Here is an 18,013-nt window from a genome sequence, read left to right as displayed (position 1 = left end):
TCACACAGTTTCCCACAGTACCTGAAACTAAATTAATCAAAGGCTGAAACTACAGCCCTTGAAACTATATTGTAGCAGCAGGTGAAGGGCATCTGATGGGGTGTTTATAGTCTCATGTGAAGGTTTTGGAAATGGAAAGTTTCTGTAGTTTACTATGTGTGTTATATATGGGTGGAGGGAAAGGAATAACAAAAGAGATGCTCAGGTTGCAATTTCCACTTTGCTTCATTTGCTTTATTTGTACTCTCTAATTAGAGTACAAATAAAATATGAATTAATGGGTTATTACGGTTCCAGTGCTCTTCTGAGATGTAAACACATGCAGCTAACAGCCTCTGAAGGAATTTAAAACAGCTCAGCCAGAAGCAAGTGGGCAGGACAGGAGTTCTCCATTCCTCTGTCAGTGCCTGGTGGTGTGATGTTGGGCATGCTTTTCTGTTTCAGGTTTTTTTCCCTTCAGGTTACAGCTTTTCCTTTCCTGTGTGTATGTACAATCTCTAGCCTAGTGGAGGCTGATCCTGTTTGGGATAGCTAACCACTACTGTAGGGCAAAAACCAGTATTTCTTCCCTACCCCGACCTTCCCTGTCTTCTCACTCACCTCCTCAGGCAAACCCCAGCAACTTCTTTCACTTGCAAAAGCCAGCTTGTGTGCTTGCTTTGCAGTGCTGCCAGTCCCTGGTGTAAGCAAACAAGCAGGTAGGAGCAAACTTGAAAACACAAGCTGCTGCCCACACAGCTTCCCCTTTTTCTGGCTGAGCTGCTGCCAGCAGGTCACCATGTCTGCAGCAAGGGCAATTCTCGCCTGTTTCCTCTCAAGTAAGGACTGAGGGGGTAGGCTTTGCCACAGCAAAATGAGATCTAGGCAATGGGGGGGGAGGGAGGGAGAGAGAGAGTGTGTGTGTATGTGTGTGTGTGTGGGAAGCATGCAGAAGACTGTTGTAGTTTGATCCCTTGCAGGTAGGTAGGCTGCTTTTTAAGAAAAGGCAAGCTAACTTGTGTAGATATAGTCGCATCTGCAATTTAGTTCTGTTTGAAAGTCAAGAGTAGTGGTAGGGGCTGGAGAGACAACCCTCTAAGAAGAAAGCCCCAGCAGAGGTATGGAAGAGGTTTCTCCAGATCTCCTCCAGGCTGGTGTCTCTGAGTGTTTCTGCTTCTGCCAGCTATGGTGATGTTCCTTGGTGGCTCCTTGCCTATACTGTTGAGTATACACCCACTACACACCTGTATCTATACATTTATACTGTGTACTGGATGCAAGAACAGTGTTTTATCTTGGATAGGCGTTAGGAGGGCGGCACCCATGAGGAACAGGTTTTCAGTCAGGCTGTCAAACATGTATCTATTTGGGAAACTTGCTAAGCTGCTCTTCCATACACTGTTACCTGGGCTCTGAACCATCCCCTTGTGGCGTTCGCAGTGTTAATGCAGCCCTTGCTTCCCCGCCTACCCTCTTCGATTTGTTGCAGGCAAGATGAGGGGCCAGGATGCACTCGGGAATGCTGTTGGTTTTACTGACATGTGCTGCTAGCACCTAGAGCAGAGTCATGCAGTTATTTCAGATGTGCAGCTCTTGTTAACAGAAGCACTGGGCAAATGGGCGCTAAGAGCAGAGGGTATAAAGCTGTGAGGCCTACTATTGAGATAGTCATTGCCAGTTCTGGCTTTAAATTTTCCTTTCCAAACTCTTGTCAATAGCTCAGTGACAAGTTTTTCCATGTTGTGTTTCTCCATTTGGCTGCCAGAAACGTAAGTAGGTGTTTGTCTCAAAAATAGCTCTGCTTTACAGATGAGGTTTGTTAACTTACTTATGCTACCCTCTTCTGGCTGTTCAGCTCTCCACATACACCCCAAATCACTGCTGAGTCTGCATAAGATGACTGTAGATGCTAAAAAAGGCAAGCAATGACTTTTTAGCATTCCAGGATTTGCTATGGTTTCCTCACGGTTAATGAGTCAGATAATTTGTTAGTTTTCCCATAGGCTGCATTTTAGTAGTGAAAGGTTGATCATAAGAAGTTGTGCAAACTGCATTTTTATTTTGCAAATAAACAAGCCAGGAGCAAATCCAGTTAATTTTCCTGATAATTCTGAAGGATTGATAGGATTTTTTTTWAAAAAAAAAAGATCAAAAAGAACAGTCAGGGTCATTTTTTCTGTCTTAGCATTGCGAGAGTAGTCATTACTCATGCCACAGGAAGCAAAAACTTCTGAGATCTTTGAAGCAAACTTAGTTTTTATCATCACCAAGAATCTCATTTAGCAAAAGTCTGAAAAATGACATGGAGAGACAAAAATCACCCTGGACTTGCACACCACCTGAAACTCAGCTGCTTGGGCATCGGCTTTGGGAATCGTTCTGCAGCTTGGCCAGGTCGCTTCTGAGGAGCAGCAGGAGCACTGGAGCAAGCTTTAGCCTCTTGTTCATTAGAGAAAATGTTGTTTTAAGTTTACAGATCCTACCCCCAGCGCAGTGGAATTCTCTGCGGTGCAGTGATGGGTCATGACGCTTGCTGCACTGTGCTCCCTTGGGCAGCAAATTTCCGTAAACTGTGTAAATCATTCCTCCCATGATAAATGGTATTTTAGACCTGGATTTGCCCCCATAGTGCCCTCATTTCCGTTCAGATTTGTGCTTGCCATTAAAACCATGCAATGATCGTTTCTGCCTGCATATTTCACTGGTTGTTATAAACAACAGCAAGGTAACAAAACAAAAAGCCAGTTTTTATATATTTGAGCAATACCATATGCTTAGTCACCTCTTGATATTGTGCAAGAGAGATAGATCCACAGACTGGAAAGGCTGGAGCTTCTCTCAGTCTGCAGGATAAATATACTACCTGACATTATTAGTTCAAGTTAACTGGATTATGCTGAGTGTCTTGGACCATGAAATACAGTAGGTTTTATTATCATTGAGCAGGAAAGCCCAGGGCGTGGGCTACAAGGGAGACACGCTGTATTGTATTGATTGTGTTTCTAATTGGGACAGCTAGAGAGCAAGGACCTGGCAGCATGCTCCTGTATGGATCTTCGTGCAACTAGACGAATAAACCATTTGTTTTATGTTTCTGCATTAATGTTGTATTCAGCTAATAAATGCACAGTTGCAGTGTGGTTTGTGAGACATCACATTTGACTGGACCAAAAAAAAGAAGAAGAAGAAGAAGAAAAGTAGAAGATCAAAAGAGTAAAAATTAAAATGAAATAAAATTTGAAATATAAATGAAATAAAAATTGAAGTCAAATTATCTTGCTTCTAATACTGGGCTCTTGCTCGGGGCAATGCTGGGCAGCTGCAGAACAAAGAGAGCCCCGCCCCCTGCCGTGCCCAGCCCCGCCCCCTGCCATGCGCCCCGCCCCCTGCCGTGCTCGGCCACGCCCCTGGCCACGCCCCCTGCAGCGCCCCGCCCCTTTCAGGCCTGCTGCGTGCCCTGGTCACGCCTGGCAACCTGCCCCCGTGTCAGCAGAGAGGCGAGATTATTAACTTCGTTTTCCGAAATCCAAGACTGTGGTTTTTTTAGAACTGCTCTTCGCTCCCTTACAGGCAGAAGAGCGGGAAGCAGATACGTGCGAGTGTCCTGCCATGCCTGGCTCCAGTTTACGCCTCTCCTGGTGAGCCAGCTTTGGGCACGCGTTGGCTCGGGTACCCGTCTGCGCCCCCGCTGCCACCTGAGAACGAGCAGCAGGAAACCTCCCCCGAAGTGGCTTCCCCCTTCATGCCCTCGTCCTGCCCCGGTGCCCTCAGGGGACCTGTAACCTCTCCTCCTGCCTCCGCTCCGCTCCCCAGCAAATCCTGCATCCATGCTGCTGCTGGGCTCCTCGTCACTGGGCCCCTCTCCCCCAAGGGGGGACCTGCTTGGTCCTTCTGAGACGTTTTAACTGAGGTGTTTCCCAGTAGTCACTTGTCTGGKGAGTCGGATGGCTTTCCTCCACCAGTTCTCCTACCCAGCGGATGTTACGAATATCCCTGCTCAGGTGCGAGGTTTTGGGTGCCAGGAGTTGTGCTGTACAATCGAAGGCTGTGAAGGGCGGCAAGGAGGGAGAAGGAGAAGGTAGATGTTGATGCAGCGGGTGCTCCCGAAGTCCCAGGAGGAGAGGGGGAACMATCACAGATGACCTGTTCCGTGAGGATGTCCTGCTTGCTGCGGACACGCGTTGGGATGGCTGCGCAGATCCTCCTGGTAGGTGCCGAGCYGAAAACACACGTGCGTTTTGGAAAGAATGGGTGTTTGACTTAGACACATGGCACGCAGGGAAGACACCCTCCGCCGCGGGGCCCAGGTCAGCCGGGTTTGTGGCAAACGGGAGCAAAAGCAAACGCATTCCCAAGAGCTGTTGTAGGCAAGAGCACATCTGTTCGCAAACGCCGGTTTGGTCAAGACCGCTGTGCAGTGCCTTCCCTGCTCTGCTGGGGCACCGCCTTGGCCCGGATGGAGGTGGGAGGGTGCTCCAGCTTGTGTCTCCGGCATCACCGTTGGGAGCCTGTTGCTGTCTCCTGCCCTCCCTGGCTCACTCTGCGTTTGGTTTCTCGCTTTGCTTGCCTCGATCCTTTACGCTCGCAAGCGTCATCTTGCTCCAAATACTGAGGGAATTCAGGAAATCGCTGGTACTACTGGCGAACCTCTGTGGCAGCCATCCCTCTGTTTTCCTATCRGAGAGAAGTCTCGTCGAAGTCAAGCTGTAAGCCATACTCCTCATAAGTGCTGGTCTTGATCTTTTACCTATCTATCTATCTATCTGTTTTAATGAGCTGATGTTAGTACATCCTCTCCCCTAGGAGGACAGTTACATACTGCAGGTGAGGAATACTTTATCACCTATGTTAGTTCATCCTTTTCCTCTTCTTTCTTCTCTCTCCCAGTGTGGGATCTTCACGCTGGTGTGACAGTCCTATTATAGGACCCTGGATGGAGGGTTGACTGCTTGGCATCCTACATTCSTGGGGTATATAGAGCTTTGTGCTTGTGAACTGTTTTTGCAAAATGTAGATCATTGTTTGAGTCTGAAATGCCATTTGGTTTGCAAAGCAAGCAGAAGGTCTTTGTTTCTGTATTAGGATTCAATCARCCACTGGTGCAATCACAGATTTTCTTAGCAGATAGCTATTTTCCAAGAGCCGGATCAGTTCCCACAGTCTGAACTGTCTAAGAAAGCTGTGTCACATCTGAATCTGTAAAACATATGTGATTGATAGTGTCCAGAAAACTAGGCCTACTTGCCAATATTTCCATTTTCTCCTGTTTTTGTGACCTTTTCTGCTATGAAATACCAATTCTCTGACCCCTCTTTTGGCTGGAATTTAGCAAATGCTGAAACAGGGAAATAAGGACTGGTAGCCTTTAAAGCTAATGACACTTATAAAACTCAGAGGAATCTGGAACTTTGTGCTATTGGAAAATATTCGTGCAGTTTAAACTTAATTGCTACTGCTTGTCTCTGCTTTTTGAAGATTCAATACCAGACACTCAGTTCAGCACTCTTGTCCTGAAGGTGGTTTCAGATTCTTAACTTYTTTTAAAAATATATTTCTATTTGTCTACTGGTAAAATGAGCATAATAACAATTAATAATATTTAACAGTATTTATATTTTAGCCATATAATATGCAATCCCATGTCTCATACTGGAGACTCAATTGAGACAACTTAAAGGAGCTTATATCAGTATATTCTTAAAGAAATACGGAATGTTGCTATAAAGTACCTGTGTACTATCTGTCTATCTRTATCTGTCTTATGCTGATACAATTTTGTCTCCATTAAGGGTTATACAAGTGTCTAGGTTAAAACCCATCCTTTTAAATGAAATATGCCAATAAAAAATGTAAAGGCCCTAGCCATGGTGTGTCACAGTATGCTAGGACTGTAGAACACTGAATAAATAATAGTCCTTACCCTAGAGATGCTAACGCTCACAATATAGTGTGAAACTTTCTTGAAGATATTGATATAACTAATCACTCATAAAGCATGAGTGATTTTTTAGGTTGATTTGAATGATATGCTGATTTTTTAAGAAAGAATTGATGGCGCATTGCTGCTAGCAGAGGAGCGAAGAGTCAGATCCTCCTAGTGTAGGGCACTGGCTGGCTGCTGTAGTTGGTAGCTGCTGCTTGTTATGTTCTTGCAGCCCGGTTGCTTTTCTCGAGCGGCTATGCTAAAAACAAAGAAGCCTGAGAATGTGACTGTATCTTACTTAAACCGCAAGAAGAAGCCTGTAATCCTTGGGTCTTGTCCCAAAGGATTGGGCCAAAGGCACTAACAGCCTCTCCTGTGCCCCACCACTCCTTGTAAGCTCAGCCCTGGGGGCCTTAGCCTGTGACTGGGCAATGCTGTTGGTGTACCTGTCCCCAGCTCCTGTCCCCTGGCTTTTGCCTCACTCGGTGCTCACTGCTGCCATGGCCTGGCTCAGTGCTGTGGGAYTGAGTCCAGTCTGCATTGGTTGCCCTTGACTCCCATCCCTGGGGAAGCAGCCTGCAGCTATCTAGCATCCATCTGCCTTGATGTGACCTTCCCCTTCAGTGAATGAACATCTTGATGCTGTCCTGGACAGCCTCAAATGTGCGTGCGTTTGTCTCTTAGTTGTGGTTATGCCACTTGGGTGGTCTGAACGGTGGCACTGGAGATGTCATCACTAATGAGGTTTTGCTTGAGGGTCAGTTCCTGCTTTACTTGCGGGTGAAATTGTGATGAGAGGACCATCAGAGACCGAGGAAGGAGCCATTTTACTGTGGAAATCTGTTGTCTGTTGGGAAAAGAGAGGTTATTCTCCATTTGCAGGATGATTTCTGCTGATTTTTGGTATAGTGTGAAATGTAGGTCCCCAGGTGGGGGCACAGAGGTAAAGATACTTTACGCCTATGTTATACCTCTGCTTAGGCACAATTCACTAATTAAGTGTGTAAGGGCAAATTAAGTGCGTATTTATGCAAAAAGGTGAGGGCATTTGCCTAGATATTTATTGTTGCTACTGCTATAAAGTATTAATCTTTTAAAAAACAGAACTTTTGTGGGGCAGGCCAATTTTGAAGTATGGTTTAAAATCCTTCTGGAAATGTCAAAACTTTGTTTAAAAATGTTCAAAATGGTGATTGAATTCTAGTATATTAACTCAAAATGACTTTCACTTTTGAAATTGAGAGTACTTATGGCTTAAAAATTAAACACCAGAAACCTCTTCTGAGGGTTCTGAACTTAAGTTGAGGTGTTTATTTTCATTTCTCCAGACTTTTCTTTTCCTCCCCTCTCTCTTGCTTTCTGTCCCAATGTGGAATAGTGAAAATTTTGATAMTCTTTTGCAGGAAATTCATATAACTAAGTGGTAGACCTGCTAGAACTATATTATCTGGTAAGAATGAAGTAGGATTTTACTGCTAAATTATGTTTTTTCCAACTAACTGCACACTATTTATGAAGAAAGATAACTTGTGGAGTTTAAAAAAGGGCTTTTCAGGGAGTTATGTTTTAAAAACCTTGGGTGGACAGACTTAAGCATTTTCAAATGTGCACATGCATTTTTAAGTCTGTTAATGCTCCAAGCCTACTCTTTCTTCTAGTAAAGTCAACAGCACAAAACTTGCTGAATAAGTTATGCAATAAGTCATTTTTCTATAAACTCAATGTACATGCTTATGTTTGGGTTAAAAAAAGAAATTCAAAAGTTTTTTTTCATTCTGCTTGTTTGTATCCTCACCTGACAGTTTTGACTTTGTTTTTTGGATACTACATCTCTACATTTCTTTTGCTCTGGCATCTATTCAGATGTTTCCCCAGGGGATCATTGGATGTGAGACCTAATATTATCAGAGCAGAACTGGCAATCTAAACAAAGAGAAAATGAGTTTGGAGAGGGTATAAAATAAGTATACAGGCACAGGGCAAGACTGGCCAAGGTCCTGATGGCAGTTGTGAGAGAGAGATGTTCTGCTCGTGCAAATTCCTCCCCTTGGCTGTGATACCTTGGCCTCAGACAGATCCTGCTCTACCTGAGGTAATGGTGTAACTTGGCAGACTGAAGGGTTGAGCTGACTCTGCCTGGGTGCACATCAGGGAACCGAGCTGTTCTGGAGTGGATTTTCAGCTTTTGTAAGCTGTCAGTGTGCCAGGGCAATTCATCGTGGAGCATCGTCCTCTTAAGCCCTACAGGGCCTGCAGACTTTAATCAGATTTTAGCCTTGAGACAAGTCCTTTGTGTATATAACTATGAGCTTCATTTGTAACCCTCCCTATAGCAGAAGCTGGTAGACAGGAAACTGGCAGTGTTCTGCATCTGATGTGTTCGAATGCCCTCAGGTCCTTGCTGTCCCCCTGCATAAAAGCTCCTCTCTGCACAAGCAAAAAATCAATATGTTGTTCAATTGAACCAATTTTTTCCTGAAAAGTCAAATCTCCCAAAGGGACACATTGCTTTCCGCATCTTCTGTCAGCATAAAATAAAGTGCTTTGTCCAGACTGATTTAAATCTAAGATTCAAATAACCTAGAGCAGATTTTCTTAACATTGTCTACAGCAAGAGCTCTAGTTTCTGGAGCCTGTATATATTCTCATTTTTTCTGTTGGAAAGGTTGGTATAAATAGACAATCCACCAAGAATTTAAGATTGGAAGAGACCTCCAGTAGCATGTTCTAGACCCCTGCTATTGCGGGGTCGCTGTGTCGACTCCTGACCTCACTCAACACAAAGACGCAATGGGAATATTGGGCAAGCAGGACTGCTCTTTTAGTAGCAATCTGCTGTTGCATCAGAATAATGCGGTTGTAAAAACGTAGCCCCAGCCTTAATTTTACTGGCTGACCAAGCCAGGGTTTGGTGTTTCATGGCCCTTTCATGGAGTGGCTTTCTGTTCCCTGGCTCATCCTGGAGCCCTTCTCTGTGCTGATTCCAGCTGAAATGATCCATCCTGAACTTGATGACCAGAGCTGGACGTGGTAGTCTGCTGCAGAGGCAGTCGCACCAGTGTCTTGTACAGTGCTGCACATACTGTCCTCTCTCCTGGGAATGCTTCAAGAAATTCAGCCGATGATCATATTTGCCTTTATCACAAAAGGTAATCCTCCACTTTGGGCAGCGTTGATGGATGACAAGTGACCTTTATTGCCCATCCTGTTAGTGGGATCTTATGGTTCAGAGCTCCTTGTAGCTTTTACAACGTTGTCTGAACCAGCCAGGGGACTTGCTAAAGCTGTGAAATTTGCTTTGCTAACATACGGGTGGTCCCAGAAAACCTGGAGCAGGGGAAATCTTTGACTAAGGGAGGACATGCCTTGTTGGTTATAAAGGGTAAAATCCTGGTGATATTTTCCCTGACTTCAATAGGATGAGGATTCAATAAAGATAATCCTTTGTCCTTTCACAGTGTTTGGCTGGTTAGATCGAGACCTTTAAACTTGTGATTCATTCCTAATTTCAGTATAATAGGAAACCAGTGGGGAGAGAAAGAAGAGTGGAAAAATGGGAAACAGAACCTCCACCATGTGTTACATATGTGATTTTCTTTTTTTTTTAAGTTTCAGTCAGGCCTGAGATTGTCCTGAAGTGAAAGAAAAAGCTCACCCACTGCATCTCATATTGCAAGGACCTGGATGATGTGTTTTAACCTGAAAAATCAGGAAAGGGGTTACAGTCTTCTGCCATAAACAAGCAATTAAAAACTGTATTACGTCCAGCAGTCCAACAGCACATTTCCCTGCCAGTTTCTGAAAAGTACATGCTGGCATGGTAGTGAAATAACTTGTACTTTGGCCTCTGTTCAGGATGCAAGAAACCAAGGGTGAAGACCTGAGCTAATGGCTGAACATGTGATGGCTGCTTCTGGTTGAGCAGGCTGTCCGTCCCCGGCTCCTGGCTTATGCTGCAGTGCCGGATTTTCAAYGGCAATCCAGCTCCTGTCTGCACTCTTGCTTCTTCAGAGTTATATCTTGACTTTGCAGAAGGCCTGTTTTCAGGGTAACTTTTCTGTTTGGTCATGTTTTCTTTTGATTTAATCAGGAAGGGGTAAAGCTGGTTCACCGAGAAGAGATTATCTTGAAGCATAATTACATGGTACATACAGCCTCCAGTACCGTTTGTGCAATCCAGAGCAGAGGACTTTTTGTCTGGGATTATGATTTTTCTGCTAATGCCAGCGGCAACCCAGAGCAGTTTTTTCAAGAAGGGGAACGAAAAAAACAGATGTGGGGGAGGGAGCCCCAGCCAAATCCAATCTGCAAGCACCTCTACGTTTTGCTTCCCTTCTGCCTGACAGCAAGTTGCTGCTGTGATTTTTTTTTCTTCACAATCCAGCAGATGGTGTTAGATGGCTATTGAATGACTCACAGAGGGCTGAAAGAACATCTTGTTGATGGCAGAGCTGAACGATGCAAGAAAAAACAGTTTTGGAGGGATGTACAGTGAATCTGAAAGCTGAGATATGCTCTGTTTTAGGCATCTCTGTGTATGTTTTCAGCTCACTACTAGTGGAAAGGGGAACTTCATAGCTGTTGTACTCTACCTCGAGCTACATTTTGTGACATATATTGCTTTTTTTTTTTTCCACCAAGGACATAACTGTGTTTGACTCCAAAGCTGCAAAATGACTATAACTGACAACACCCAGCAAAATCTCTTGGGACTGTGGGCTAGAAGAAGGATGTTTAAGTTATTTTTTCTGCTTGTTTTTGTTGTGTTTTTCTCCATGGGTAGCCCTGAAGAGAGAGAGTGACACCAAAAAGACTCTCTGCAGTGCACTGCTGTGACAGGAACGTCTCCTAAATCACACTGTCCATCCAAAGGAAACAAGTGAGGTGGAATGAATAAAACATGAGCGCAGCAGGTCACGCACAGTCCAACAGAGCTCGGAGGTGACGTCAGTRTCTGACGCTTCCCATTAGCTGGTGGAGGGAACATACTGGGTTTTGCTGAAGCTCCCAGAGCATCAGTGTCCATCTACGTTGCTGATACGGATCAGTTATGGATGATAATATTACCTGTGGAAATTAATAAGTGTGAAGTGCTTAATGCTTCTACATGGTGGGATGGAGGGAAATCCTTGTTACATATACACACAAGGATGGGCTATAATTTATCTACTGCAATTTATGAACGATCTTGATGTCATTGCAGATATTTCTTAGATGACRTCTGGTTTAGCGCACAGCGATTAAAGTCAAGAGTTAGTAGGAAAAGAGCAGATATTAAAAAATCCATTCTGTTGCAGTATAAATCAACATTATAGCCCACCTCTGAAATACTGTAGCTACTTCTAATAATTCTGCCTCAGAAACAATATAGCAGAGCTAGAAAAAATACAGAGAAAGGCAACAAGAATAGTCAAAGGTCCTTCTCTGCCTCAGAAATGCTRCAGTAGAGCTGTAAAAAATATAGAGAAAAGCAACAAGAGTGGCCAAAGGCCACTCTTGAGCTCACTTCTACTTGAAGGGCTTTAATTTTGGACATCTTGGGCTGTAAGAGGTGACGGGGGGCAGGGCATGGGAGAGTGCTGTAAATGATGTGGAGAAGAAGGGAAAGAGTATTTGCTGTTTCTAGTAATACAGTAGTTAGAGGGGATGCACAAAATGACTTATTTTTAGAGCTGCTGGTTAATAAGTAGAAGYTTCTTTTCCTGAGTGGGATTTATTGCCACCTGATTTATTTATTTATTTWTTTAATTTTCTGATGGAACCCAAGTAAATAAATGAATCAAAAATAGGGTAGACAAATTCAGAGCAGAAGACTCATTGGTGGCTATAAGATGTGACTATGAGAATGCAAGTTCTGGTAATATGCCAGAAGAAGGGTCAGTCTATATATTTTCTTCAGTCTTTTGCCAAGCCTAATCTTTGCTTTTGACTCTTAAGCATTCTAGGACCCCAAGGTTGGATTCAAGTATGCTGTTCAGATGCAYCTTTATGTTGAATAGTTAACAGCATGGCATGAAAAATCATCAGCAGAGCAGCCCTGACATGCCAATCAAGGACATAACTTATGCAATCCCAGGAAATTTGTTGTGTAAATTGACAGCTTTTAGTGATGGGATAATGTATTCTACTTGGTAGACTTCTTTTTGAGCAGTCACTAAGAATAGCAACACTAGGGTATACAAATGTCCTGGGTGGAAGCACAGAAAATGAGAAAATGATAGAGCATCATGGTTTATCTGCTAATGGGCTGCAGGACTAGTGTTTCCTGGGAAGGTTTTTCATTTGTCTCTCTTTCTGATGGTTGCCCTTCTGAGTGGACAAGGGCTGGCTACTGTCCTGTAGTCCACAAGAGTTAGMACATTAATCCATTCCCAGTAATGAGAATAATTTATGTTTTGATATTATTTTTCATCTTAGTGGATCCCAAAGCAATTTATGGACACTTAAGGAAGAAGGGAGTGTTATGTGCATCTGATCTGCGAAACCGAGTGGTTCTCGAATGTGATAAACGCTTGGTTAGGATGTCAGCTGGAAGTCATGCTTGTACTGGATGCTGCTTGTGACTGAATAGTTGATAAAGCTCAGCGGAGGGATGGAGTGAATATCTAGATTTTTTTGGCCTTCTTTGTCTTCCTTAAGCAAATGAAGAGAAGAAGTTTCAGGACATGTAGTGTCCTGACCTACACAGAAATTGTGCTTAAGGAGCCCTGTTTCCTGGCACTCAGCCAGCTTGTGGTATCCCTCACAGAGAGGAAAGAGGCTRTGATCCTGCCTCCACCCTGAGTCTTTAGAGAAGATTTGTTGTTACTAAGAAGGGCCATGTCCTTCTTGGCCCTGATCAGCTGAGGAAAATGGGAGGAGAAGAAAGAAACATAAAAGGAAAGGCATCTGGCCAGTGCTATCTCAAAGCCCTTGCTAGTTTGAAGGGAACCAGTGTCATGGGCAGTAGTACCAGTGTGATTCCTGCTACATATGCAGAGCTATACTACATCAGATCTGCAATGCAGACAAACAGGCTGAGCATRTAATGTGCTGTGCTTGGGCATTAAATCTGTTTCCTTGGGTTTGCTTGGTTCTCATGTTTTTAATATCGCTTTGCTGCTTTCCTCCCTTCTTGTTCATGTCTGTAAATACAGTCCTTAATGGAAATGGACTCATCCTCAGATCTGCAATGCTAAATTCTCTTAAAATACTGCTTTTCATTTTGCTAGTGTCAGTTTAGCTCATCAGCCTCTGAGGCAGCTGTATCCCAATCCTATGTGGGCTGAGGGGGAGCAGAGGCTTTCAAAATAGTTCCTGGTGGCCAAGGAGGTGCAAGTTCATAATAGCTGTTGCTGTGGTAACAAATCAGCATTGTCCCTGCATGGAGTTTTCACTACTAGGTGCTRGTATTTGAAATGATTAACCTGGGCTGGGAGCTGCTTTTGTGGCATTGAATTACAAAATGAGATTAACTGCTGGAGGTCTGCTAGGCAAAGAGAGCCAGTCCTTCCTCTGAAGTGCTGGCTGTCTGCTTCTCACCTTCTGAGACCTTGGAGACTGGGTGGCTCTGAGAACTGGAGAAGGGGTAATGCAGCCTTTGAGGGCTTTTGGCTGTGTAATGGTGTGAATGGAAAGTATGACTATGTTAGTCAGCATAACAGCAGACCAAGCCCATTGGCTTTCCCTTACCTTTTTTATTGGCAGTTTTAGCAAAAAGTCCAAGATCTGATTTAAGAAACTAGTCCTCTTCTGATTCACTCAGAATCCCCCTTTCCTTGCTAATGACTGTTAACCAAGCAGTGCTGGGACTCTACATTGGTACTRCCAGGTCTTCAAAGCATTCAGGGCAGCTTTCACTGACTAAACTTGCCCTGAAGATTGCTACCTAATAAAAGTGTTGCTCAGRGATCTAAATATCTTTCTCTTCTCCTCAAGTGCTTTAAAAGTACTTGCTCTATATTTAAAAGCCATCTAGAAAAATTAAAAACACCATTTCATGTAAAAATATTGTTTCCTGGCTGAAATAGCATCCAGTATTATTCAACTGGCCTGAATGCTGTATGTTTTTATTGTGTTTTGRTGTTTATTCACAAAGAAAACCAAATCAGAGTAATTTCACTGTATTTATGTTCAGTTTCACTTCCTAGTGCTCATGTACCAACTCCCTGCCTTTGCGTCATCCTCCTGGGGAAGGCAAGATTTCTTGTCAAAATTTTGCTCACTTCGCTTTTTATTTTACTTTTAGTGTTAAAAGATGTTTATTCTATTCATATAGCAACTTGAGGCCTGTTTTCCAGAAAGAGGAGTTCCTAWTTTCAGAATGAATTAAAGTGCATTATCATTCTACTTCTTTATAAAGTCTTCTATTTTTCCCTGTGGTAAYTGGATTTAATGGGCTATAGACCTCTTTTTTTATGGCCTCTCTTCTCAGTGCCATTCCATTCTTACTTTGTTCCTCACACAAAATGTTTTGGTCATGTAAAATATGAATATTTCTTCCTGCTTTCTTGATGGTATTGTAAAATATTTACTCCTCTTGTAAAGTTCAGGCAGAATCACATTAATGAACCTTAAATGGACAGATTTTGCTTGATGACTTGGTAAAGGGCTTTCAGAAATTCTGGATGTGACCATTGCTTTGACATGAAGATCCTGTTCTATTTTTAAACACTTATCTTCTACGAACRTCTGGCCTCAGCAGTTTTTGCTTGAAGAATTTTACAATTGTTTTTTGTATCTCCTTATGATATGTCTTGAACTTAACCTAATCTGTTTGCTTCCATTTTTTGAGGAATCATCACACAGTAAACCAGTATTCCTATCTGTTTTCAGTAATGAAAGAAACTACTTGACTTCCAAATGTGTAAAACTGCAGTACCTCATCTTCAGAATAATCTGGTGCCTGAGAATCAGCCACTAGTGGTGACTGTAAATGCTGGCACTGTAAGCCTCCRGAACTCAGATATGCCCATTTTTAAAGGATGCATATGCTTTGGAGGTGCATTTGAGTCAGGATGTGGTCTCACAACATAGTTGTTAAATTGTTAAGCTGCATATGTAAGCCATATTCCAATCTGGTAATACTGGAGTAACATGGTGGGTACCTTTCCCATGAGTTTCTGTCCTGCAGAATTTTCTGAACTTTATCAGGTCAGAAAACCTATCGTAGTGACAATTCACTCATGGCCACCTTCAAACGTGAGCATTAYCTGGTGGATCTTCATTCTATTTTCATGAAGATGAGGATCAAAGAGCTACTGGCTGTTTTACAGGTGCTACAGAAAGCTGAAAAGATTCCCGTCCCTCCCCTGCTCCTTTTATCTGTAGCAAAAGGATGTAGCTACATTTGGGAAATTGGTAAGGCAGCTAACATAATAAGGAAGGCTTTCTACCACTGAAATCATGTCCATATGTCAAGTCCTCGAAACTTGAGCACTGGAGCCTTCCTTCAGCAACCTGTATGTTCTGTCCTAGATCTAGAATTATCTAGCAAATGTGTTAGTATTTGGAGCATGGAATGAAGTTTGGGTGAACAGCAAAATGTCTGATGAATTCAAGAAGGGAGTCAGCATTCAGTTTGCCTTTTCCTGCTCTCATATCGCAAGTAACCTCTTTCTTACTCCAGTTATACTGTGATGGAAATGGGCTGGGGCATTGAAGAAAGATGAGCTGGAAACCCGTGAATCAAAAAATGAGACTACATTGAGTAGGAATGTAGAATCCCATTCTCTTCTCCCCATCCTAGAAGAGAATGACTGAATAAACTGTATTTGCAGATAGCTAACTAGTGCCCTTTGCATCCTTTTGTACCTGTGGAGGCCCACAGTAAGCAGCCTGCAAGGCTGTGGAATATTTCCTGCAGGRCAGATTTCACCCAGGAGACTTGTGTCTTCTGTTTCTTTTAGCTGGTTTGCTGGTTTTCCACTTCAGTAGAAAAACAAGAGAGGTTCAGACTATATGTAAGGAAAAGCCTTTTCTCCCTGAGGACAGTGAAGTGCTGGTGCCTGTTGCCCAGTGAGACTGGGCAGGCTCCGTCCTTGGAATTTTTCCAAACCAATTGGAGAAAGCCTTGAGCAGCCTCAGCTGACCCAGCCTCAAGCAGGACCAGAGACTTTCTGAGGTCTCTTCCTGCCTGGCATGTTCTGTGAGCCTACATGTATGAACTTCTCTTAAGCCTAGGGCAGTGTAGTGATGTTTGGTGCAAGCTTGTGTTGACAAATAAGAGCCCAAATTCTCAGCATTGTTCACTTGTGTAAGTTGGATGAAAATCTTAAGAACAAATCCCAGGAGGAGGCGATCTATTGGAAAAGAATTAAAGTACTGGAATACTGCATCTTTTTAATTCCTATGGGGAAAAGCTGGAGAGTGGAGTGTCCCCCAAATACAAGCATCAGTGTGGATTTGGTCTAAAATGGACCGCTCTCAGTGMAGTTTCCTGCTCCTCACCAGTATCTTTCTTGCCTCTGGCAGACCCTCAGTTTGTCTACTCTCTAGCAGAACAATAGTGCTGTAATGATAGTGTTGGGATTTGTGTGTGTGCAACTGTAATTCCCTGTGTAGACACTCAGTGACATAAATGACATCAGAAAACGGCATATGTACTCAAATTAAAGTGTGTGTTTGTACACATGCGCATGAGGAGCTTCACTAGTAATATTAAAATCATACCGGAGGAGTCCTGCTGRTAAATTCCTCTTTGTAGAAGAGCCTGACTATCATACTCCTGAGCTTGATCTGAAAGGACCCATTTGGCTTAGGTCTTTTTTGTCACTGAAATAGTCCAGCACGTTCCTATGAGATCCAAAAGCCCAGGAGCTCATGTGATGTCTTTGGCCATTCACACTCRTGTACTAGATACAACAGAACAAATCCTGTGTCATGTTTTGCAAATCCTCCACAGTGACTGCTCCTTTCCTTGAGCTGTGACCCCTTTGCTGGGCAGCCAAAGGATCTGCTGCCCTAATAGCAGGGCCTTCTCCACCCTCCAATAACTACCCAGCTTGAGGATCTTTAGCTGCTCCTGTATCACAATCTTCTATTTACAGGTTCACCCTCCTAGGCCTGTAGCTACCATCTGCCGTTGACTGACAGGATTCTTATGGGACCAAGTTTTTCAACTTTTCTGGTTTGTCAGTGAGACAAAGAGTCACAACCAGTTTCAGGCTGTGGCTCTCTGCAAGTCTGGAAAAGTAGCTGCTTYCCTTGGCTCCCAACAGTGTGCTCCTTATTCTCATGCTTGGCTGATCCAGAGCTGCTTATTAAATGCTAGCATGGACTTTGGCTGGAGTAGGACACCTCAGAGCAGGTTTATTGTTCTGAAAGCTTCACTGAGCTGGTGTATAATATAAGCTGGAATGCTTTACTGAAAATGTCTTGATGTCAGGGAGTGCAAAGATTTTCAGTGCCTCTGTTTCTTGGTTGGCGGTTTTTGTAACATATTGTTGTATGCTGGAGAAAGAAAGAAACTAACTGCTGTTCATATTACAGTCACAAAAGCTGAGAGGTAGCAAGGTAGTTTTTTATAGTTTACAAGATCTAAACCATTTTGAAGAAGATGGTCTAGCAAAGAGTCTCTTGAAGCTATGGGCTCTCTCTGCACAAAAACTGATTTTAAGTAAAATGAGATGTGATCTTGCTCTTGCACAGTCATATCCACAGGTGAAGAGCAGAAATGAAAAGACCATCTTTCCCTTCCTAAAAACAAATGCACAGGAAAAACAGCCCACCCTCTCCGTCCTTTCACAGATAAGTGCCTAAGAAATACGCCTGCACTGTTGAAGGTCAAGACCAGTCTAGAAGGTAAATTGCRGAGTAAACTGCCTCCCACTGAAGAGACAGACATAGCTACCGGATTGGTCCAAAGACTTAAAACTAAATTTTATGTTTTAGCTTCAAGTAGCCGTGAAATCACCCTTAAGCTCTGTGGAAGTTAKTCTGCTGAGCTAAAGCAGAAGCTGCTGTTCTAGAGACTTGCTTGCATTTTGATATAACGTTCTTGCCTCAGATGATAGGTTTGRGAGAAAGTCTGGTGGATAAGTAATTTCTAAGCTGTTCAGGCCTTCATATACGTATGTGACTTCTTGAACTCCTCTGGGGAAAATCTGAGCCAAATGGACAAGTTCCTAGACT

Source organism: Rhea americana, unplaced genomic scaffold, assembly GCF_003343005.1.
Source record: "Rhea americana isolate MKP2758 unplaced genomic scaffold, rheAme1 scaffold_177, whole genome shotgun sequence".
Taxonomy (NCBI): Eukaryota; Metazoa; Chordata; class Aves; order Rheiformes; family Rheidae; genus Rhea; species Rhea americana.
The sequence above is the reverse complement of the archived record's forward strand: the minus strand, read 5'-3'. Positions refer to the sequence as shown.